This window comes from Silurus meridionalis, chromosome 2, assembly GCF_014805685.1.
Source record: "Silurus meridionalis isolate SWU-2019-XX chromosome 2, ASM1480568v1, whole genome shotgun sequence".
NCBI classification, from domain to species: domain Eukaryota; kingdom Metazoa; phylum Chordata; class Actinopteri; order Siluriformes; family Siluridae; genus Silurus; species Silurus meridionalis.
The window spans coordinates 10,807,964-10,834,394 of NC_060885.1; the positions used below are offsets into that span (position 1 = coordinate 10,807,964).

The following is a 26,431-nucleotide window of genomic DNA, read 5'->3' on the forward strand; positions in this document are numbered from 1 at the left end:
CAGATCTTTTTGTCATATTCTAACAGAATATCTGCAATACCTTTTATTCAGTTCAGCAGAGCAACTGAATCTACAGCATTTTCCTTACTATCACTATCAACTATCTGAAAGTAATGTGATACTCAAGGAGTACTGCAGCTACACAGACATATTCATGTCAAAGGAATATATTTTTTATTCTTTTTTCTATTCAGATATTGTTGGTATATATTTTATTTTGTGTCAAATATATACTAACAATATTTTATAGTTGGAGTTTAAAATGCTTTCTCCTTTGCATTGGTAGTGTTGTGTTAAAAATAAATCCCCTTTTCCATTTACACGTCATGCATGAAAAAACAAATATGACTTTGAATAGGTACAGTGCGTAAGGTGTAAAGGGAGCTGGAACAGAGCAAATATGTGGACTAGCAGGGCTCCCTGTGGACTAGGCTGAGAATCTGTGTGTTAGATGATGGAGAAAGCTCAAGGTCATCTGTGAGAAATGCTTTTGTCTGCTGCAGGAATGAGCCAATACTACATGTACATACTGGCAAAATATCTGTTTTTCTATAGAACTGAAAATGCTTTAGCTAAATAAAACATGTATGTGAATTATATGCTATTTTGATGCATTTTCAAACAAGGGTGAACAGTGCTGTTATATCAGGTTAGTAACATAAGTAAGCTCCCTATTTAATATAAAAGGATGCCATCTTTTCTCCAATACATTGTACAGTGAAGAAACACATACTAGATTTTGGAGCTTGCTGTTTGCTGAGGTACTGATACATACCAAGTCTTTTTGGATATATAATTTTTTTTATTGTAACAATCACTATTGTAAGCTAAAAAAAATATGTATAATATACAATGTGTAATATACAATATATATATATATTATATGTATAAATGATATTCCAAATAGCATTGTTGGGTTATTGATTTGGGTTATTGATTGATTTGATTGGTCAGAGGTTGTTTAGAATTTTCTGTAGTACAGTAGTTTTAATATTCAGGTTTTTGTTTTTACTATGACAGCCCTATCTCAGGTATGGTAGATAGATAACACAATCTAATAAAGAAATGAAATGTCTTAAAAAATACGTTAATAGTAGAATTGTTGATATGCTTGTGTTTTACTGTAAGCAGATATTTAGTGAACATTTATGGAAAAGGACTCCGATGACAGTGCTTATAGTCTGTTCTTTCCAACACTGGGACTTTGTACATTTTCAGCAAACTGACTCATAAGAGAAAACAAGAGTAAAGCTCTTGTGTGGTGCAGCAGAAACATGAAACAGGAAATATTTTCATGAGATCACAAGTTGAAATCCCAACAATAAGTCAACAATGAGTGGGAGGAATGACATGTTCTTCTATTTGCTGTAATTCAGAATAATATTAGCAAACAATATGCACTTCTACACTTATGTATGTGGAAGAGGGCAGATTGTGCTACACTGCCCTTTAATTTGACATGAGCTGAAGTTTAAAGCTATGTATTTGGTACATTATCATTTGTCTCATAGGAAATGTGTGCTTGCCTCACCCTCATAGTTTGGTAGCTGTTGTGTGGAGAGGGACAACTGGCTGCTAAATGTGAAAACTGTCAAATTGGTTGTGATGCAGCGCCTGACAACTTTGCATTTGGCTTCATCGCACCACCCTATCATTTAAAATTGGCAGCACACCATGTCTTAATTGAAATTAGACATTTCACATCAACTTAGAGATGAGATGAGAATGTAAACAGTATGAGAAGGGCTGTAAATGTGTTCTGATATAATTCATGTCAATTCTGTTTATGTCCAAAAAATGAGTAGTAATTAAGCCCTGAGCACCCGAGTGATTGAAAAGATGAACAAAAATGAGGATGCCATCCTCTTATCCTCTTTTATGTCTTTGATTCCACTCCAGAATAAAAAGAGAGAAAACATCTAGAGTTAGACAAAACATGGCACTGTAGAGTTTCTGTGCTTTTTTAACTCCAGCTCATCAACCACCAGTGGCTGTTTAAACAAAGCAGAGTTTGCTCATTTCTCTTCTTCTGCTGCTCAGGAAGTATCTGCTGTTCTCGCATTTACCGTTTACTCCCTCTCGCCTGAAAGATCAATATTTACATGTTTTCCATAGGGCAATTTTTCTTTAATCAGTAAACCAAACAGGAAAAAAAAGACTTTTAGCAGAGATATAAAGGGATTACTATTCATGTGTTTTGGATCGAGGTGCTGAGTGGAAATACGTTTTGTTTAGCAGTGCAGAAGTTAAATATTAAAAATAGGGAATGAGGTGTATTTAAAGTTAATTGAATTGGCACACTGTGATGTGCACACAGGAAGATTTTAAATGCGTGATTGGCTCGCAGAGGCACGTGTTCGTGTACCTCGAAAAACTTGCATATGCGGCAGTGCATATGATATTTTGGAAGGTCATTATTAACATTGGCTGCATAATGAGTAGACTTGTTTTTCATTTGTTTCTCTTTTGTTATTACACTAATAAGCAATATGACTAGCAAGAATGTTTGTATTAGGAATGTTTTTTTTTTTAGCAATCAGAACAATGAGAGCAATAAAAGGCAAATGCTAAAAAGAGAAGAGAGTCACATCATATAACCCTCAATCTGGTAGTGAAAAGAAAATGTTCATTCTTCTTAATGCAAAAAGCAAAGTAGTGTACTTGTAGTGGAAACAGAACTGAACAGTGATAAGCACCTGGTCACATGATTAGCACATGGTCATGTTGATCAAAGGTAAAGATTAAATTGCAAATTAAAAAATCTAAAATGATATTCTTTCTCTGATTATTATATCTGATTGTTGTTCCAACAAGCAACCTTGTATTAAACATTACATATATTCGTTAAAAAAAATATTTTATAATGTATCCTCCACGGCCTAAAATGTTTTCCCTCATACCAGTAAGAAGGACATATGGACTTGTGATGGATGATCATCTATTATCACGGTTGGCAGATCATTTCTCTTTGTGTCATGTAGTTATGCTCCACCTCTGTAGCTGTAGTCAGCAGACGGGTGTGCTTGCTGTGGGAGAGAGGGGCAGTAACGGGCATGCCACGAGACCAAGGTGCGGTGCAGGAAGGAGCATCTGTGACATCTGGCCTGTATGCCAACGCTACACCCCAGTGTCTAATGAAGAAACATGCTGGCATTTGGCACTGCTTTATATGCTGTTTATTAGAAGCCAGCAGGTTTCGGTGTACGCTTTAATAGTTACACATTGGCCGTGATTGCACTATGATCACATCTGACATACTCGTCCATCCTGCTGGATTAAACTTTTACACTAACTTCAAGCATGAATGAGTAGTAATCAATATCGATTTATAAACTATTCCAGTTTATTAAATCGATATTGATTACTAATCATTCATGCAGACGGTGCAGTTTGTATTTGTGTAATTAATACACAACAGTGTACACGAAGTAAAGCATTTTATTGTTTTTAGGAACAACAACTTGTGAAGTCACGCCTCAGTCTTGATCTGGATGGACAAGTTATGTCCATTTAACATTCACTGGAACTTCTTCAAACACCACACCTGGAACCTAGAAATGCAAGTACAATAAGATGTTACTGGAATATCAATGGATCAGATCAGAAGGTCATGAGTTGAAATCCCAGCACTACCACTGATGGGCCATTGAGCAAGGTTTCACCTGTTCAGCTGTACAAAGAAGATCATTGTAAGTCACTCCGGATAACCGCACATGCCTGTAAGACCATCCATCAGTGATAAGAACCACCGAAGAAGAGGGCTATTTGGATGGTGTAACATTCTCAGCAGAGCACTGACATGCTAATGTGTGTGTGGTTCTGGTGAGCATGTATCAAGGTTTTGAAACTATCCACCAACCAAAAAGTGGCACTGACTTCATTCAGTCAGTATGTAGACACAAAATCGTCATTTATGTATGCGTTTTATGTCTAATCCGATAGATAATACAATAAGTTACGCACTGAGCACAATTTAGTGTTAATGATACCAGAACAATGAGAAGTTCTGTCAGCACGTTCTGTTTTTAGTCATGCTGGCTGTTTTTTTAATGAGTTTTATATTATAGCAAGAAAACCTTATCGAAGTGTAATTATGGAACAGATAGCAAGACGATGAGTGTGTGAATGCAGTGAAGTCACTCAGCAGCTTACATATTTGGCCAGCATTCAAAACCAAGGACTCTCAGTTTATTGAAATATAGCACAAATACACTGTACAAGAAAAGTAGGTTTAATTAAAATGAACTAAAAGATTTTATAGCACAAGTGCCTCAAACACTCACACAACTTGCATATGCAGTCGAGAAGAATGCATGCAGTCTTAAGTTAGTAAAAATAATGACACAAAAGATTTAAATACTGTATTTATTATTCTAATATCGGTTCACACTATGGTGTTTATCTAGATTGAATCAGTCAGATTAATAAACTGTAACTAAAAATCGATAAATTGAGCTAATGATGAAGGACTGAAATCAAGACAATTCGACATATGGAAAAAAAAATAGGTAAACTCATTATAAACCTTCATAACTAGCGACATGCTTACTATAGTGTCCAGATCATTCCGAAACAAAGCTGTACCTGATGAACTGATACCACACACTGCCATGTTAGTGTTCATGCTGTGCTGTAAATGATTCACCTAGAATGAACCAGTATCTACACAATGGTAGTCAATTCCAGTGATGCCTAGTCTCAGGAACAGCTCATTAACAAAGTAGATTTTTCAAATGTTATTAGGTGTAACTAGAAGCTAAATATACATGAGACAGTGGCCATTTTTACCAGAAACTATGAATAAAACACTCATATACACTCATGAACATACTCCATCCAAGACATAAAGGCTGGTCTCACATCAGCCTGGATCAACCTGTCAGTGTTTTTTTGTTTAAATTTTGATTGGATTAACAAATCCCAAAGAAGCCGTGTAGATTCAGAAACCATGTACTACATTGGAGGCATAAACATGTGTACCCTTAAAGTATATTATACAAAGCGGAACATCATTAACCAACATAATAGGACCACACGGAGCACTGTTGTGCCTTTGAGGCTAATTTACATTGAGTTTTGCAGAACAACAGTGTAGATACTGCATAATGAACCTGGCATACAGTTCGCTTCTTAGGGATGTGTGCATGCAGCATACGGCCATTTAATAAAAAACAAAGATAAGCCCATTCAATAAATAATTAACTCTAACCTTTAAAAAAAACAGACTCACACACAAGATGGTGATGGATTATGGGCATTAACATGATTGTTGTTTGGAGCACATGGATTCCTTCAGAAACTGCTATAGAAAGGTAATGAATTTTATTTGAAACATTTTGACTGTTATAGATTTAACACCACACAGCATGCAAAACAGGACAAATTAGCTTTTTAGTCAGAATACATTTATTTGAAAGAATTCTATGTGTAAAATTGAGAGCTATAATGATATTAATCTGTAGTAGGGATGCCCTGATGCGTGATTCTGTGTGATGCTATGTGATGTGATGTAAGCAGTAATAAATAGACAAAATTAGATGACAAGATGAAATGGCATAAATTATTGCACTTGAAGAATGCAAACTGCGTTCTGGCAAAATTAGGAACCACTACCCCTTTGTTCAATACATATAGAAAAACAGAGATGTATAGTGTGTACAATATCTACTAAAAATAGAAAGAAAAAAAGCAGAACAAGTCCACTGTGCTGTATAATGTATGTGCAGTATTATAAGTATTTCTGAATGTGAAACAGCGAACTAAGTGTGAGCTGCTTATTAGAGCATTTCAGATGAGCGACCATTTGACACATGCAATTACTTGCGAGGTGCAGTGTACATGTCGCTTGCTGTCATTTTAAATGAAAATTAAGAATGATTAGATCATTAACATGTTGAGTAAAATGTTGTAAAACGTAAATATTGTACAGTATGTAGTATTTTACTGGATAACAGCAACACTAGACTTCAATAATCTCCATTGCTATTGTATGATTCATCAGCTAAATTATTGTTATCCACTTAAAGAGGATAAAAATCTTCCACACACATAAATCATTAAAGATACTAGATATGAAATCATGATTTTCAAAGCCAGTTTTATAATAAATTATATACAATTTCAGAGATGGGAAGGAAAGAAGTACAAATATTTCTTAACCGTAATTTATTTTTCAGACAACTTTTTACGTTCACTCATTACATTTTTTTACACAAATATCTGTACTTTCTACTTCTTACATTTTCAAACCAGACTCGTTACTTTAGTTTGAATCTATTTGGTGATGTGATCAATAATTTTTCTTTTCATTTTATAGTGTTTTCAGCCCATCAACCTTTTTTCTTAACATTGCACGGTTTTTCAATCTACTGTACCACTGGTGTATAATTTTCTGGCTCTCACACACCACAGACAGACCAGTTTACGAAGCTAACAACAAGCAAGGCAGAAAGCAACAAGAATGGGGCTGACATGAATGAAACAGAGGGAGTCAATGATGTAAACATGACTGAGAACAGACACATTCCTGATTACCTGATCATCATCTTGGAAGGAAGCCACTCAAGATCTTCCACTCCAACTCAAGTAAAGCATATCTTCATGGAGCTTGCTTTGCGCATAGGGGCAAAGTTATGTTGGTACAGGTTTGGGTCTCTAAGTTGAAGTGAATGGGAAATTAATTGCTTCCACCACATCTATAGACATCCTATAAAATTGTGTGTCTCCAACTTTATGGTAACAGTTTGAGGATGAATCACATCTATTTCTTCTTCTTCTTCTTCTTCTTCTTCTTTCAGAGTTCCTTTTAGGGGCTGCCACAGCGGATCATCCATACCCCCTCTGTGCCTCTTTCGAACCAACTACCTGCATGCCTTCTCTCACCACATCTATAAACATCCTCCTTGGTCTTCCTCTTTTCCTCGTTCCTGGTAGCTCCATCCTCAGCAATCTTCTACCGATATACTCTATGTCCCTCATCTGCATGTTTAAACCATCTTAATCACGCCTTGACTCCAAAACATGCTACATGCACGGTCCCTCTAATAAACGCGTTTCTAATCCTGCCCATCCTCGTCACTCCCAACAAAAATCTTCACCTCTGCTACCTCCAGCTCCACCTTCTGTCTTTTAGTCAATGCCACTGTCTCTAAACCATACAACATCGCAGGTCTCACCACAGTCCTATAAACTTTCCCTTTCACTCTCGCAGATACCCTTCTACGACAAATCACTCCTGCCACTCTTCTCCACCCACTTCACCCTGCCTGCACACTTTTCTTCACTTCTCTAACACACTTTCCATTACTTTGCACTGTTGACCCCAGGTACCTAATAAAAACAAGAAAGGGCTCAGAGCCGATCCTTGATGCAGTCCAACCTCCACCTTGAACCAGTCTGTCGTTCCTACTGCACACTTTGCTGCTGTCACACTGTCCTCATACATGTCCTGCTCCACCCTCACATACTTCTCTGACACACCTGACTTCCTTATACAATACCACAACTCCTCTCTCGGCACCCTGTCGTACACTTTCTCTAAATCCACAAATACACAATGCAACTCCTTCTGACCTTCTTTATACTTCTCCATCAACATTCTCAAAGCAAATAATGTGTCTGTGGTGCTCATCCTGAGCATGAAACCATACTGTTGCACACAGATGGTCACTTCTTTTCTCAGCCGGGCTTCCACTACTCTTTTCCATAACTTCATGTTATGACTGATCAACTTAATTCCCCTGTAGTTTACTCCCTTATTCTTAAAGATCAGTACCAGCACACTCCTCCATTCCTCAGGCATCCTCTCACCTTCCAGAATCTTGTTAAACAGTCTTGTTAAAAACTACACTGCCATCTCTCCTAAACATCTCTATGCTCCTACCGGTATGTCCCACTGGTAGGTCCTACCGACTTTCCACTTTTCATACTCTTAATCGCTGCTCACATTTACTAATCCTATCCACTTCATGCTTCACCATCTCCACATCATCCAACCATCACTCTCTTATTTTCCTCATTCATCAGCTGCTCAAATACTCCCTCCATCTTCTCAACACACTCTCCTCACTAGTCACTAGTCCACACATTTCCATCTCCATCCTTTATTGCTCTAACTTGTAGCACATCCTTCCCAGCTTGTTTACTCTGCCTGGCCAAGCTGTAAAAATCCTTTTCTTCTTCCTTAGTGTCCAACTTCTCATACACTTTTGTTTATATATGTATATTGTGACGACGGGCCTCTGCCGCATTTACTAAAAGGGGCAAGCGCTCCAAACTCCGAACAGCCTAGCGCAGCAAACAAGGAGACCTGGCGTCCTTACAAGACACGGCTGGAGCTCAATTGGAGTGGCAGCCCCTCACTGTCTTCAAGCCCGGCGATGCTTATAAAAGCCGGCTGGGAGGACAGTGAGTTGCAGAACCGTGGGCTCCTGAATAATAGCAGCTCTCTCCCCTATTTTTCCCACTACAGGCAAAAGACGGCAGATGCGGAAGAGGAATTCCCGCCAGACCCTCGCAACGCCTGGTAAGTGAAGGAGATTCATCGGCCCTGCGGCAGGAAGACCCTGACCCCTACGAGCCGATGGTGACCGTGGCAGAGTCAGCCTGCCTGTCGGGACCTAAGGCATCGGAGCGCAGCGAGAACGTACCGCTCCTTCTCCCGCCACTTTTACCCCCTCTTTCCCAGGCACCAAAACACAATAGCCCTACCTTTTACTTTGAGTTCTAGTCCCTAATAAAGACACCGTAACCCCAATTTAAGTTTCCCGTGTCTGTGTTCAGCCCGACGTGCTGGCGAGTCGCTACAATATATATATACAGTACAGACCAAAAGTTTGGACACACCTTCTCATTCAAAGAGTTTTCTTTATTTTCATGACTAAGAAAATTGTAGATTCACACTGAAGGCATCAAAACTATGAATTAACACATGTGGAATTATATATGGAATTATATACATAACAAAAAAGTGTGAAACAACTGAAAAATGTCATATTGTAGGTTCTTCAAAGTAGCCACCTTTTGCTTTGATTACTGCTTTGCACACTCTTGGCATTCTCTTGATGAGCTTCAAGAGGTAGTCACCTGAAATGGTCTTCCAACAGTCTTGAAGGAGTTCCCTGAGAGATGCTTGGCACTTGTTGGCCCTTTTGCCTTCACTCTGCGGTCCAGCTCACCCCTAAACCATCTCGATTGGGTTCAGGTCCGGTGACTGTGGAGGCCAGGTCATCTGGCGCAGCACCCCATCACTCTCCTTCTTGGTCAAACAGCCCTTGATGCCTTCAGTGTGACTCTACAATTTTCATAGTCATGAAAATAAAGAAAACTCTTTGAATGAGAAGGTGTGTCCAAACTTTGGTCTGTACTATATATATATATATATATATATATATATATATATATATATATATATATATATATATATATATATAAAATTATATAGTATAATTTAAAACAACAGTTTAAGGCAGTACAGAATTTTAGGCAGCTTGTAAATTACCTTTACCACACAAAAATATATTACAATATATCATAAAATGTTTTGTGACTCGATTTGTAAATATATTTTAATAGGAATTTGTCATGTAGCCTGCCCTAATAACTATGATGTATTTCCAATCAGGCATTCAATCCAAGAGGGCTTCTGCAGGGTCTCTACTTTAATTTAATTTAGACATCAAAAAGAATGTACCTTTAATACAAAAAAAGAATGTACCTTTCTTTAAGATTCAAAACAAACCCTTTTTTACGTATACAGGTACAGATAAGTTTTTCCTGTACATATTGTAGCTGGTTAGGAAGCTGGGGTCAGAGATACAACACTTTTGGTGCAAAGAAAGTCAAAGGTTTCACTCAAAGTCCCAACAGTAGTAGCTTAGCAGTGCTGGGGCTTAAACTCATGATCTTCTAATCAGTAGCACAGAGCCTTAGCTGTTAAGCAGCACTAAAATATTACATAATGTTGAAGTAGCAATATTAATATATATTTATGCAAAGGTAGAAAAGTTATACAATCCAAAATCTGGGTTATAAAGTAATGAACAGTGTATGATATTTTGTTCACTGACCTGCTAAGGATCTTTTGACAGCTGTGATCAGTAAGGGACCTTGAGGCTGATCATCTGCTCTGGGCCTCTGGAAAGGAAAGGACAGAGAGGACATCGCTCTGCTCTGGCTGCCTCTGTCTCTGCTCTGGAGCCTAATAACACACAGTAATCACTCTCAACAAGCTGCACATTGCTGGTTTACCAGTACAAAAAAAACCCAAGTTCTTCATTAGGATTAAATTATCATGTTACTCTATTGCCTTTTAATCATTGTGTTCTTTTAATGTGGAAGCTGGCATAAAACTTTTGAGACTGAAATATACATAAACCTTCTGAACTACGGTTAAATGTGGTTGGTTCCGTTCTTTTACTGCTTATGCTTATAAAATAGCAATATCAAGTTATTACATGTGATGTGGCAGGCAGTTACTGTCAGGGACAAAAAGAGTACAGACACATACTACTTAATTGTAAATGTAAGGAGGTAAAAGAAAAAGTGCTTGTAGAAACTTTTACTTAATTGAAATGTCCAGACAGATAAGCAAATATAGATCATGACTGAGAAGATTTCCTCATTCGAAAACCAACAAATAAGTGAATAGCAATCATGACCAAAAATATTGAATGAAACACTGAATGAAACATTGACTCGCTAAAGGAAAATATGGAGATCTTATTCATGACTGGAAATATTCACACGATTCAACTTAATTTGCACAGAGACAAATAAGTAAACTTCAATCTTCATGATCAATATGATTCACTGACTCAAATCAGACACTGATTTGCTAAATAATAAATGAGCCAATTTTGGGCGGAACCAAAACGATTTATTGACTTCAACACAGACTGGCTTCATGATAAATGACAGACTCTCGACCATGACGAAAACGTTTCGCTGACTCAAATACCGATAGGCTTAATGACAAATGAGGGATTCTTGGTCATGACTGAAAAGATTTGCTGGCTCATGGAGCACAAAAGTAGGCTCAGCATGCACACAATAGAAAAAGCAAGTTACAAAATCAATGGCTAAGACTGTGTAAAATGAACAAATAAACATTTGAATCTACATAAGAAACAATCTACACTTTGCATTGCAATGATGAATATAGATTTGTTTATTTGAAAAGGTTCTTTGATCCAAACATATAACTATATTAAACATGCCATACAGGCATAAAGGTGAGCAGCTGAGGGTTACAGATGCTGCAAATTGGGGACTTTGTGGTGAGCCTTAATTGCTATGATAATGCTTGGCTACCTTTTCTCTCTCTGTCAGTTTTCACAGCAGCTGACAAAAATGATCATAGAAATTGTATTTGCCATGCACTGGTACACTGATGTTTTTCCAATCCCATCCTTTAACAGCAGGATAAATCATTGAACGGAAGATGCGTTTACCAAATTCAGACTAGTAGGCAACAAGACATAAAAACTGAGGCAATTTCATGGACACACTTCTAAACTAAGGCTGGAATCAATGAACTTTCTTATTACAAGAAAACAAAACCACAACTTTTTCCAGTGTAAAAGAGAGATAACACACACATCCAGCTAAAGATGGGATGGCATGAGGAGACTCAGTCCATATGTGTAGTGCTGCAATTATCTTTGGTTTCCAGAACAAATCCCTATGCTGATTCTGCCAAGTGTGCCTTGTTCCCATTGTGTCAATAAGGTAGAGAGTGGCAGTGCTCCCTTACAAGCAGATGGTGTCATTGTATCACTGTCAAACATATGAATTCTAAGTCAGGTTGAATTAATTGACTCTTAAATCATGAGAGACTTAAGTATGGGTTTGCTGGATTATGATCAGCACAGGCTCTTTCAACTAACAACTAACTGAATGAGCACTTAAAAAAAACAAAAACAAAGAGTACTAATTCATTTCAGTTCGATTTGCTTCTTATACTCAAACAGATCATGAATGGAAGTCATATATAATAGAATTTCTAATATACAGTATATATTGTGAATATAAGCTTATTGAGCATAACTGTGACAAAAACCTAGTGTGCACATGCTGTACTTTCACAATAGGTCATGTAAATATGTTCAGAATAATCATTAATTATAAAAATTAATGGTACAAAATAAATTTAATTATACACCAGCAATCAGAGGACATATTAATTGACCCCAAATAAAGATTCTGTTCGGGTTTTGGGATTTTTTTTGCTTTCATACGGCTGCTGAAGCCATGGGCAATAAAGAGCTTACAAAGCATGTATGAGATCTATTTGAAAGACAGGGATAAAATCTTCAAACCATTAGATATCATGGAGTACTGTGAATACTGTCATCAACAAGTGGAGAGATCTTTCAAGACATCTGTGGTAACATTAATGGAGCTGCACCGAGCACTCTCTGGATATGATGTGGAGGTATCTATTCAGATGACAACTATTCTTCACATGTCTGGGCAATGGGTAGAGTGGCTAGACTAAATCACCCCAAACATGTGGCAAAATGTGTGATGGTCTGAAAAGTGCAAGAGCATAATTCTAAATGCATTTTTGCAAAGACATGACATTTTAACTCTTAAAGAAACAAAATAGCTACAGTGAAGCATGATGTTGGATACATCATGTTATGGTGCTGCTAAATTTTAGTCAACATAATCATGGTTAGCTCCAAGAAACAATTTATTGTGTCCTCTGTTAAACAGCTAAAGATTAAAGAAAATAATAGTAAACTTTCGGCAAGATAATGACGCAAAGCACAATTCCAAATCAACAAAGCAAAGGCTTCAACAATTCGAAAAGGTCCTGTCAGAATCGAGATCTAAATCACATTGGAAGCCTTTGGACTGACTTTAGGATCCCTTGTGATTTAATATTTCAGGAGTATTTGTACATGGAAGAGTGGAATAAAATTTGAAAATCAAGATACTAGCTTGTTAGAATTTTATCCAAAATGACAGAGTGCTGTATTACAAGCAACAGTGAAAATGTTTTGGTTTTTAACAGAGGTGTATAGACAGTGTATACTAGGAACCTTGCTTTGGCAAAATCAGTCCAGTTTTCATTCTTAAACCTGTTGGTATGGATGGACGGACAAGTCAGCTTATTTGAAAGACTTTTTTCATTACAGTAAGCACTTAGTAGTTATTATAGAAGTCCGTATTTATTAACTGCAATCACTGGTACTTTGCAAAGTATAACGGTATTACATAATCATCAGATTTGTACGGCAGGATGTGGTGTCACATTTCCATTATTACTGATTCTCAGCCCTCTGTTCAGTGGTGTCTGTGCTCCGTGGATTTATAGTATTATTGGTATTATTATTATTGTTAGTAGTAGTAGTAGTAGTTGTAGTAGTAGTAGTAATAGTAGTAATATAAACAGTTTGCTACTGGACATTAGATGTCACCCAGAGGTGAATAGGTTCTGTTTTAAGTCTGGTTCCTCTCAATAATTAATTAATTTCCCTTAAAAAATAAAGTATTCTGACTCTAATTCTGAAGGTTTCTTCATCATAACATCTTAGGAAGGTTTTACTGGCTACTTTCTGCACTGGTTTGCTCATGAAGGATAAACTTAAAGGAACTAATTTATTATGTAAAAATGTACATTATACTGTAAATAAGTGAAAAAAAAAAGTGCTAAAAATGCTATACAAATATGTTTTAATTGAATTTAATATTAGTTTTTGTTTGCGGTAGTAGGTGATCAGAATCAGTGACTTACGTTTTAATATATTTCTGTTCATGAATATGTATTAAATTATTTAAATATTTCCAAAATAATAAAAAAAATATTAAATAGTCTTTTATTTTCATTTCATAGCGTTTCATCTTTTGGGTGTGACTGGATGATCCAGCACACTGGTCAGATTCCCAACATGCATCTACTGCAAACTGCACAAGCTCAAATATATTCATGTGGATTTAATAGCTGTTTTTTTTCATTCCACAACGGCTGACAGAGGAGAAGAAATTGATTTAGTCACAGATACACTTACAAGGACGTTTGCAAGACACACTTTACAAGAAAAGCTGGACATCATGAGGAAAGGTCAGCCAAAACAGTTCAAAGCAGTTGTTCAGCTTTTTCATGAACCATTTATATGTTTTTGTTTTCTCTCCTCTAGAATTTGCACAAAAACACACAATTTACCTTTTATTTTGAATGAAAAAAAAAAATGAACTGAATTGTGTTCAGCAGGTTTTCTTGCTTTAGTAATGCCATTCAATCTCTCTGCATGAAATACCTGTCTGTGATGCAGCGCTCTATTATACTGCATATCTTTATACTATTTATGAAGCTGTGGCATCATAATGATGATATTAAGAGGTGGATTGACTCAGGAATGACACCACTGAAGGCGAAATACATGGCCCTTAACTTAGTAGTTGTGATGTGGTTGTAGTAGTAGTAGTAGTTGTAATAGCAGTGGTTGTAGTAATAGTGGTGGTTGTAGTAGCAGCAGTGTTGGTTATAGTAGTAGTACTAGTAACTCAATATCTTGAAATTAGTACCATAAACTTGAAGTATGCATTTTTTAAATATGTTGAATTGGACACAACTAGAGACAATAAGGTATAGTAACTCTGATATACAGAAAAATATAAATGTAAAAATATTTCTAAAAGCACAATATATATAAAATTTTTTTTTTTTTTATTTTTATTTTGCCATCATTAGGGAACTTGGTTACTCTGACTGCATAATTGTTAAACAGGTGGAAATTGCTGCTGGTAAAATAACCATTAGAAGTCACCGTAAAGGTACGAGGCACCTGAAAGTGAACTGAGTAAAATATGTGATAAAGGCTGTAGTGGTGGGAGGTGGAGATCTGAGTTACTGCTCGTCTGATTTCTAGCAGGGAGAGTAAACATTAGGGATCTGTTCACTTCCACTCCTCCCTCCATTCACACACATACACTAAGCACCCAGAACATGTGCCACCTGGCTCTTGTGCTCTGAGAGAAGCTTCTGGCAAATGCAGCATGAGTGACAGCAGCATCCATTCTACCCCTGCAATACTAATGATATGACTTCACAACGCCAAATAAACAGATGCTGTGCAAACACGGCCTGAAGCTCTGAGCTTGACGCAGCTGATAAAAAATGCCAGAAAGCCTTGAGGAAGATGGGTCTCTTTTTTAAACCAACTCTGACTGAATAATGAATCTTGTCTTAACCCATGGATGATAGACCTTTGCAGTAAAAATGATGAGGAATGCAGCAGTTAAAACTGAAACTCTTGATTTTTAAACTAGATAGTATTTCAAAAAAATGTTTGTTCCAACAAACAATAGTAAATTTATTATGATTTTCCAGGTGATCAAATAAAATAATCTAGTAGCAATCAGGATTCATAGTACTTAAATATAATATATTTTATATAGAAACAAGATATAAAAAATAAAACCTCATACATTTTTTTAAAAAATTGCATGGTAATCAATTTTGCTCTATCTATCATGTCACCAATAAATCAATTTCATAGTATAACATTTTAGGGATAAAATACTTTTGGGTGAACAATCAGCTGGTGCAATGCAACCTGATTCAAAAAATAGTTTGTATACCTTCTTACAACATTACACATTACAATCTTTATCAGTTTATTATAATGTAACATCTGCAAGCGAGTTCCTTCCTCTACAAGGAAGTTAGTTCCTGTTAGTTCCTCACCTACCTCTTTCCTGAAGTTAATAAGACATTATTTTCTGTTGCAGCAAATAATTTTTTCTAATAGAAACACTAAAATCTTAAAACATAATATACATAATATATAACACATTGTCACGTTACACTACATTTACTAAATTACAATGTGGCCTACAAACAGAGCTGCCATGAACCACGAACACTCAACACCCACATATTTTATCATGTTCACTGTCAACTTACACTGTGCACTAAAAGTTTATACTTATATATTTTTTTAAAGTGCATACTTTTTAGTGAGAAGCAAAAAAAATATGCAAGTACCAGGTCATACCAATACAACGTGTATCCCTAGAGAACAGTTACACACTGTCACCTTACACAAGCTCATCGTTGCATTTATCATTCTACCTATAATTAAAAAAATAACTTTGGTAGTGCTTTACATTTAAATTCTTGCACTTGCCACATCATCAGCTTTTTGTTAGTATATGTTCTGTGTCTTTGTCCAGTCCATGCTAAGCTTTAGATTTTGTTGTTTTGGTTTCTGCTTTCTGGATTTTGACTCTTACTTTGTTTAGTTTAGGTTGTTTTCTGTTCATGATTTGGATTGTTGCAAGGTTTTTTAATAAAGCATTGTATTTACACATGTTTCTGTCCCTGCCACCTGATAATATAAACTGGTCTAAATATATAATTTTTAATATATCTGCCAGTCCAAATAATATGTTTCTGAGTACATTTCATATAGTGTATTTATTATTTGGCAATAAATTCAACTCTAGGTAACTATCCATTTTTTCTTTCTTTAGTAACCAAACATTAATTTATAATTTCTTTATTAACAAGTAAAATGTAGAAAAAGTATTCACCCTCACTGATGTTGAAACCCTTAAAATAGCTCTGGTGCATGCAGACGTGACACAATAATTAGTTAAATGAAGTTCACCTGTGTGTAATTAAACTTGTCAAGGTTGAGGCCGAGATGGATAGATGGAGCCAAACACATGGTAATTAGAATAGAAGATAACCTGTCCTAATCTGAAGAGAGTTGAGATGAAGGAAGAAGTTTACCTGCAGAAGGGACAGTGGCCCTAAGTATACTGCTAAAGTTAAACTAGAGTGATTCAAAACCAAGAAGCATTAAAAAGTCCCTGATAAATCTGACGGTGAATCGGAATAGGCAAGAATATCACCATCCAGATGTGCAAAGCTAATTGAAACTTATCCCAAAAGACTTGCAGCTGGATTTGCAGCCAAAGGTGTGCCTTCTGAAGTATTTACCCATGAAGGGGAATATTTTTGCAAAAATAAATATCTACTTTGTTGTTTAATCAACCATTGTGTCACAGTAAATGTATTCTTCACCTAAAGACATATGGCAAGAAATCAAACATGTGCTCTGTACATACTGAGAAAAGTGTTTCTCCTGCTTTCAGATACTCACCAGGCCTTGGGGTAGCAGCAGGCTGTTGATGAGTGGAGCTGATTGTCACATCTAGCAGGTGAGATTACTTCTCTGCTCTGGTTTTATCAGCCTTCAGTTCTTTATACACACTGCAGTGAATCTGCAACACAGACGCCTCATACATTAGACAAACAGGGCATTTAAACATGCGGTCCCACAAAGTGATAACCGACTCTGAGCAGCAGGAGAGGAGAGACGCAGAGGCTGATGCAGCTGTTTGCTATCTGATATGAACTGCAGCCCGAGGGGAAGCTAAATGAAGCATCGAGGTATGATGATGAAGTGAAGTGAATATTGAGGCGCAGTTCATTACATGTTACCGTCTGTAGCTCTGACGCTCCCGCTTGTTAACACATCCCCAGCATTTGGTGCTGCTCATTTTAAATGAGAGTAAACTGTTTTATCTGATGCGTGTCATTTCTGAAGGTGTGTTTCTCATCTGTTTAAGACCGCACGCACAGGACAGAAGGTGCTTATAATCAGGTGGTAGATATCTAGATTTTGGTTTAGCTTGACTCAAGGTTTGTTAAAGTTTCATATTTCAAACCACTCCATCACAAACACTTATCTACCAAGACAAATATATCAAAATATATATTCTAGACTATCTATAGGACAAACAGAAAACAACAAAGTGTATTCATATTCAATTCATTTTTATTTGTATTGCCCCTTCAACAACAAACACTGTCACAAAGCCTCTTTATGGAAATAAGTTGATCAAGAATAAGAATATTATACTTATTAAATTCATAATTTGCAAATATTCATTTAATTATGTTGAAGATTGAATCTATAATTTGTATCCAGCTATAGTTATGGTTTAGCATTAACATTCTAACAGCAATCAGTCTTCTTTTTCCCACAAAGAAATAAATTCCTCTGTGAGGAAACCAAAGTGTTGATGCTGGAGATTCTTTCCTGAAATACTAAAAGAAATTCTGTCACAGAATGTCAATCAACAACCTAACAATGATGTACATTTTTTTAATCACAATTATGTGAAGAAGCTGTCACTACAGAATCCGAAATGTCCTTTCAGAGCTGCTGTTGTACAAAATTAACCCCTACTGAACAAGTAAACAAGTTTCTACAGACAGAACAACTCTTCAACCGTCTTATTTTTATCCCAACATTTTTTTCTAGCCCTGAACTGTACACCAGGCTTGTTTGGGTGTTTAGGTCTGCACTGCATGAGTTTCCACTTCACACCACCTATAATAAAGGGTATTATCTGGGAGTAATTTCCTAAAATTTCAAATGGCTGAATGTACAACACACTCTACATTATTCACACTTCACAGCCATAACCGTATGAATGTGAACATGAAAGAGGGTCAGGCTTGCTCTCTTGAAACGTAAGTGTTTAGAGCCCTTAACATTTAATTGTGTGTTTGTTAGCCTGCTGTGTTTAAAACCATCTGAACGCAATTTTTGAATCAACATGCAGCTTTCGCAGAGCTGCACCACTGAGCACTCATCAGTGTGTGAAAAAAGGTGCAAGCGATAATGAGACTATATGAAGAGAAAGCACCTTCGTTGAAAAAACAAACAAAACAAAACAAAACAAAAAACTCTTTGTCATGCCTGACGTAAGCTCTTTTGTAAACTTAAACAAGTGATATTAATGGACAAAAAAAAGGCTCTCACGGCATTATATATCGTAAGACTAATATACAGTACAGACCAAAAGTTTGGACACACCTTCTCATTCAAAGAGTTTCTTTATTTTCATGACTATGAAAATTGTAGAGTCACACTGAAGGCATCAAGGGCTATTTGACCAAGAAGGAGAGTGATGGGGTGCTGCGCCAGATGACCTGGCCTCCACAGTCACCGGACCTGAACCCAATCGAGATGGTTTAGGGGTGAGCTGGACCGCAGAGTGAAGGCAAAAGGACCAACAAGTGCCAAGCATCTCTCGGGGAACTCCTTCAAGACTGTTGGAAGACCATTTCAGGTGACTACCTCTTGAAGCTCATTAAGAGAATGCCAAGAGTGTGCAAAGCAGTAATCAAAGCAAAAGGTGGCTACTTTGAAGAACCTACAATATGACATTTTTCAGTTGTTTCACACTTTTTTGTTATGTATATAATTCCATATATAATTCCACATGTGTTAATTCATAGTTTTGATGCCTTCAGTGTGAATCTACAATTTTCATAGTCATGAAAATAAAAAAAACTCTTTGAATGAGAAGGTGTGTCCAAACTTTTGGTCTGTACTGTATATTTAATAAGTGTTGCTTTTTTTGTAGTTAATGTTGATATGCATTCTATTAAATTAAAGCCTGATTTTCCTTCACTGGCTCTTGCAGTAAATATTTTTTTTTACCAGTACTGGAAACATACGTATTTATTGAAATGTGGGTGCGGGTGTAAAGTAAATGAAGCTCTGATGCATTCATTCAAAAGGTATGTATGAAAATGCTGACGCACAGGCCATGGGTGAGGTGTATTATCAGATATGCAATGTCCTTCTACCTTTGTGCCTAATAGAAAGGTTTGAGGACTCATCTTGGCATTGTGCAAAATGCTTTCATTCAAACTGCACAATCTGCACTGTCTGTTATACCTAAACAATGGCAGACTCTGCCATCATAAACAGTTTTTTTAGCTCAATATGATGGAAACACTATTGTTATGTTACATCAAATTGGATTTTGTGTTTGTAAATTAGGCTTACTTTTTTAGATGAGCAAATCAAGAATTAATCTGTTCCTGTCATTAGAAATGCATTTACTCCTGTGCCAGAGCAACAAATCTGAATGCATGCCAGATTGCATGTTTTTATCTTTTCAACGGACGTGCAGAACGTGCATGTCGAAAACGAGTATAATTTCACCAAGAAAACGCTTCATTAACTTTCAGCCCGGTTAAATGTGGCAGAAAAATGTGAAGTTAGTGAAATGTCTATCTGAGTGGGAGAGAATATAATCATGCTCATGACTGTAATGACAAATTTGCATCAGTGCTCCTGAGAAAGTGGCTGCACAAGACACCAAACACAAAGTGCTAATCTTCTCACCTGTGAGGAAATAATTAGGCTGCTTTTTCATTCTGTGCTTTTCCCTCAAACACATGCAATGCTATGGAATGGGCGAGCAAAGAAAAGCCAACATGGAGGACACAGTGCTATTAGACATAGTAATAGTCAATGAATATGAAATCTGAAATATTCCTTTATGCAACAGAAAGTATTCTGTTCACCAGAATTAATTAACTATTAGAAAATCAGTATTTCTTTTCTCTGAGACATACTGTATAAAGCAGGCAAGGTGCTGAATACCCAAAGAAAAACACTACCCTGTGGCTAGACACAAACATTTACACAAATGAATAAATGACAGAAGCAGTCGCCTTGTAGTATTTGGTATTTTACTGGAAGACAGCAAATCAGAATATCTTACAACAATTTATTGCTTCTGGGATTCTGGGATGTTTTGTTAAATGTCTAATTAGATCATGGTCATATTTACATGCCTGCTGTTTATAAATACCAAAAAAAACAAAAAACAAAAAAAGGAAAGCTATCTGCCCTCTTCCACATACATTAGAACCAAGCCGGCATCCACAATTGACCCGAGTCACTCTCATTGACAGGGTTGAGAGTAACATCCAATAGAAAGCATCGCAAATTTAGCTCTCTTTGTCTCCTGAATATAGATGGATGTGGATTGCTACATTCCAAACACTGGCCCTGATAGTCGGACAAATTTTAATCAAAGTTTTTAAAAACAAACTGATAATTAGTTCCAATCAAAAGGCAGAATTAGTATTAATGGTGTTAGTTACAGTGTATTTTCTGTCCCGTCAGCAGAAAAGCTCTTCCAGCCACAGCACTTTTAGGTGAAATCACAAACAACACCTGAGCACTGAGTATGTGAACAGAACATGAGTGAAAACCAGCTCATGTGAAAGCAGCTATAGGTGTGAACGCTCAAACTGAATTAACACACTGACACACACACTTAGATATTTTAAATGGCAAATATTCCTGACCATGTCACACAATTAAGCATTAACAAGCTTCCTAAGGAATATGCACATTACATTAAACTTATACCAGAATAAAATTTGTACTTTTTTTTTTTTTACCTGAACATATCTGATATGTTTCTAATCACAAAGGACTTGAAGCGAATTGAATTAACAATCTTTCATCTGCTTGTAGAATATAGATCAATTTGGTGATACTGCAATTTCATCTCTTTTGTCTCAAACATCTGCACTAGCATTATTTATGAGAGCGAAACATCTTATGAGAAAACTATCTTGAAATTTTTAAGCTTTTGGCCATCTAGACGATTTTATGATTGTGCTGATATTCAGGCCACCATGAAAATCTATTATTTTTTTTCAACAGTGAAGTCGAGAAATCTCAGGCAACAATATTTCAAGATAAAAGTAAATTAGGTAAATTAACAGAATTTGCATGTGTCAATGCATGTGGTTAACTAGCACCCATGCTATTATTTAGTGATAACTTATTAATTTGTTATCTGTTTTATAGGATTGTAAATTTGAATTAGCCATTTTTCAATCAATATCACAGTATCAATAAAACATAAGGAAAAACAGAACACACACACACACACACACACACACAAAAAAAAAAAATATATATATATATATATATATATATATATATATATATATATATATATATATATATATATATATTCAAATAGTAATGTAATAATAAAAATAATAATAATAATAATTAAAAATATGGTTTTATTTTATATTTATTTTTATATGCATAGTTGTAAATGTAATACCAGCAGGGGACACATGACACATGACAATCATCAAAACACACATCTTGTCTGATAAGCACGTGCATATTGATAAAGGCCATGCAGGTGTTCATACATGTATGGGATTGGTCTTTAAACCTTTTAGTAAGCAAAAGGTATTATGAAATAAACCTTGGCTCTATCAGTACCGCCTACTCCAAGCAATGCCCTACGGATTCATTTCATCTCTTTTATTGGCTCATCTTTAAATAATAAATTCTGTATGTGATGATAACTTATTTTCCACCCCTGAGGAATCTGATCTCACAAAGTTTAATATCTTGCACATGACCTACAGTAACACGTAATGCGCTCTGGCAAATCCTAAACTGGGGGGGGGGACAAAATATTAAACTTTAAATGTTTGTTACAACAAATACTTGATCAGAAAATTGTCAAGAAATAAACAAAATAGTGTATATTCCTTACTAATGATAGATCTATTTATGAGCTTGTTATCAGGCATGCTAGATAACCAAACAAGGACTAATCTTTTAAGAAATCTTTTGTGTTTTAATTTTACATTACATATTTTTTATCTTTAAAGTAATTTGACTTTTGTGTATAAGACAATAAAAGTGAATTTCCCTGTTTTTAGCTTGTTGTTTGCTGTAGCAAAAGTAAATGAGCGAATGGTGGCACAGGAGGCCTCAAGAGTGCATTTGTTTTATTCTTGTTTAATTTTATGATCAGTAATTTGTTGTTTAGACAATTAAAAGCTTTGCTTGACCCATTTTATTATGGTCCAGGACTGTACATTTTACTAAACCACTGAGCAGCTTTTCTTCATACATTTCTCCTTCTGTGTTTTCCCTTTAAAAACCAATGAATATGTATTTTCCCTTTAAAAGCCAATGAATATACTTCTCAAGTGTGTGCACGTCTAAGTATCTCTCATTGTCTTGTTATAGAGGATGTGTCTCAGTTGGAAAGCAGAGCTCCTGCAGGATAATTAAAGGAAGTGTTAATTACAAAATGCTCAACGCCTTCTTTCCCAAGGCCACCTTTCCACTCGAGATCATAACTAGTCCCTGGAGACTCTCAGTCATGTGTGTAATTAACATGTACGCCCCATCCAGCAAGCCCGACACATCACAAATAGCGGTTCACCTTCGAGCGAACCCCATGCAAAGTTTCTGCTAGGCAGTTAAATGGCTTATTAGTTGTGTTGTCACAGCAAAGCGTTAAAAGATTCCCATCACTCTCAGTTTCTTCCTCATGTGCTCTGATAAAAAATATTTATTTTGTAATTGTTACACAGGCTGGTTAACTTTTAGGGGCCAAATTATTTCTTTCATCATCTTGATTTACGCTCATGTAGCACTACATCGCATTTAAGTATTAGATTTCTTTTCACTTGGCATTGACTTTGTGTGTTCGAAGATTTACTAAAAATTGACTGGCACAGTAATTCTAAAGAAATACATTTAAAATAACTATTTTCCTTTACCCTAAATGATACTTCGCTTTTATTGGCTAGAAATACTACACGTTCTATACTATATATCTAAACCAAAGCAGCAAAATACGTTTCCTAGGTTGCATCATTTACACAAATTTGTACAGGATTGCTTAAACTAAGAGATTTAAACCTATTTTAGCAAGACAATGCCCCTGACTGGCCTTGTGATTGAATGAGCACAAATCTCCACAACCACAACTTGAAAATCTAGTGGAACATCTTCCCAAAAGAGAAAAGGTTTTCATAACAGCAAATAGGAAATGAGTGTGGAATAGGATGTTCTAAAAGCACATAAGAATCTCATGTTCACAAACTTTTGTCCATATAGTGTACTTTACAGGTAAACTAGTCTGACAAATTAAACCACTGCTTTTTAAAGTTATGAATATTAAAGCGTTTCTTGATATGGCCTTTCAACCATAACAACATTTATATTTTTACATCTGAAGTAAAATTCTGAATTTCTTGGAAATACTATGTACTCAAGTTCAACAATCTGTTCTAGCTCTTAAAGAAGAAAAAAATCCAGCCTTACACAAGCTATTATTTAAAAAAATCTAAACATCCCGAAGCCTCCAATCTACTTTAAACCTTGAGCACAAAAATAAATGTTCATTTAAACAGTACCTACAGAAGTTTTTTTTTTAAACAAGCGTCTACCTATTATTTCTGAATGCCAAGAAGCTCATGTTATATAATGCTAGATTATACTGGTATATGTTACATTTATTAATCTCTTAACACAAACCTTAACAACCGCTAATTGTTTTAATTTTCATTTCTTAACTCTTTTGTTTTTTTGTCTGCAAGTGAGATTTTTAAAGCCATAGTCACTTGTTTTGAGACCCAATCACTTGATTAGCATGCTTGATTTCTATGAAGAAAGCAAGAAATCCTGCATTTGTACTTTACCAAGTTACAAACAATTTGTTATTATGTAATGTTAAAAATGAAGTTAGTGAACAATTAAAAAAATATTAAATTCTATTATACATACACTCAAATCATCCACTTTTCAAACAAACACTGACTATTTTTAAGGTCTGTTTACTAAACTTAGGAGTTACTGCTGACTTTTCAGAGAAATACTTTTCACGTCTATTAATGAGTCGAATCCATATAAGAGAAATATTTCTAGTTAATGTTTGTTTGATTTCATGCTTAATTAAAAAGCACAAAAGAACTTATTTTGTAGTGTCAACATGTGTATGATTGTAAATGGACTCATTATGCAGAAAAAGGGAGGGTGGGGGGAATATGAACAGTTAGAGACTCTAAGCAAAATAAATGATTTTAAATAACTAGATTTAAAAATGTAATTTATCGCATCTAATATTTATTTTCTTCATTTCTTAATCAGTCCAAATATTCGGGACACATGGCGGTTCTGCAGCAATGCTGTCTGGCTCACATACAGAAAAAAAAAATCTACCACAAAATACAAGCCATATTGGGTTCACTTCCTGCAGTAGGGTTGATTCAGGGTTGAATTGCTTTCTCACAGTAATCACACTGCGCTAGACTTGGATTGGAACCAGACTGAGACCAACTTGCTCAGAAAGACAGCTCAGAGAGTTGTTTTGGTGATTGCTGTGTTCTCACCTGCACAAACGAAGTGCACTGAGGGGGGAAAAAAAACGGAGCAAAATTCCAATCTTACAGACTTAACACGCCATAAGCGGCACCATTATCTAATGATACACCAAATTAGGCTTTTCAGTGATATGTGATATATAGATCCGTGCTGTAGTTCCAAACCACTCATGAAATATGGATATTTCAAAACAAAAGGTCCTCACATCCAAAATTGTAATGTATTCACAGTTTCTGTATCAGACACTCGAAGCAGTGTCTATTTTAGACATTCATGCCGCCTTCTGATATATTTTACACATCTTCATTTCAAAATAAAACTTAGGTGTAATTACAATCATTTATCTGTACATTCATGACCGTTTCTGCCTCACAATTTTATCATGTCAGGCGGATATTTACAGGTCTTTCTCTTGTGCAAAATAGCATTTGTATGAAAAAAACTGCGACAATATCAATAAAAAAGCATTTACTAACTAAACAGACATGTCATCTTTGGAATTTTTTACAGCCTGCTGAAATTCCCAATTTAATTATTTGTGAAATTAAATACTTTTACTATCAAAAAATTCCAAATGTTAAAACAATGTTTGTTGCATAGTTTTATTTAATGAACATTTTTAAACCAATTTTTTGGTGTATGTTTGTCCTTTCATGTAAGTGAGTTGCCATTAGTGTGCAGTGTACAATATACATTTTCTAAGACTTTAATTAAATGAAAACAGAATATTGCCCTAATTTTCCCAAAACGTTATGTGTGTTTAATGTTTAATAGAAGTAAAGTGTTTTCTCACCCTTTCTGAAGATCTCTTGATCTCTGCTCATGGAAGCAAAACCTGTTGAAGAAGAAATATTATTTTTCAAAAAACATTGTGTTGATAATGATAATATTCCAAATATGTCAGACAATGGACAAAAATACAAAAAAATTCAAAGCAAATTTTCCAATGACATGCAAGATGGATGTAAGGGCTAAAAACAGGATGACAAAGCCTGTGCCACTATCAAAAAAGTAAACCAATTTGTGGGTCAGGACAAAAGCTGTCACAGAGAGTCTGATTTGAAGCAACCATCTCCTTTTTATTCCTTGTGTTCTGGTTAAAAGCTTAGTTTAACTGCTCAGGTATTAACATCAGTTTTAGTTCTTTTAATGGACACAATGTTAATTTTTTTGTCTTATGCGTTACCGAAGGCTTTTTTTTTTTTTTCTCGAAGGCGCTAGTTAACAGTAATTAGCGGCTTTATTTGGGGTTAGACAGGGTAGGTTTACTTTTTTAAGTGTAAGTAACTTAATTTATGACTGGCATTCGCAACATTAGAGTTATTATTATTAGGGTTACCTGCTTAATGTTTAGTCATCCTTTCAGTCTCTTAATACGCGTCGGCATTCAGCTCTAACAGTCACAGAGGGAAGTTCAGGACTCTAAAAGGTAGTGACTT

At 35.7% G+C, this 26,431-nt stretch overlaps 1 protein-coding gene across 5 annotated transcripts in view; it reads right to left on the reverse strand.

The window, feature by feature from the left end:
• Positions 1 to 3,420: 3,420 nt before the first annotated feature.
• khdrbs2 (KH domain containing, RNA binding, signal transduction associated 2) overlaps positions 3,421 to 26,431 on the reverse strand; it is a 114,155-nt gene continuing 91,144 nt past the window's right edge. For 2 of the 5 annotated variants that reach the window (XR_006927434.1, XR_006927427.1), the window contains exons 10-13: positions 25,786 to 25,827; positions 17,118 to 17,238; positions 10,068 to 10,198; positions 3,421 to 3,551 (exon numbers count right to left, since the gene is read on the reverse strand). The gene's annotated coding sequence lies outside the window, so the exon portion shown is untranslated. Of the gene's footprint in view, positions 3,552 to 9,247; positions 9,293 to 10,067; positions 10,199 to 17,117; positions 17,239 to 25,785; positions 25,828 to 26,431 lie in introns of those variants that run through there. The other 3 variants (XM_046862185.1, XM_046862168.1, XR_006927428.1) reach the window with 2 other exon arrangements.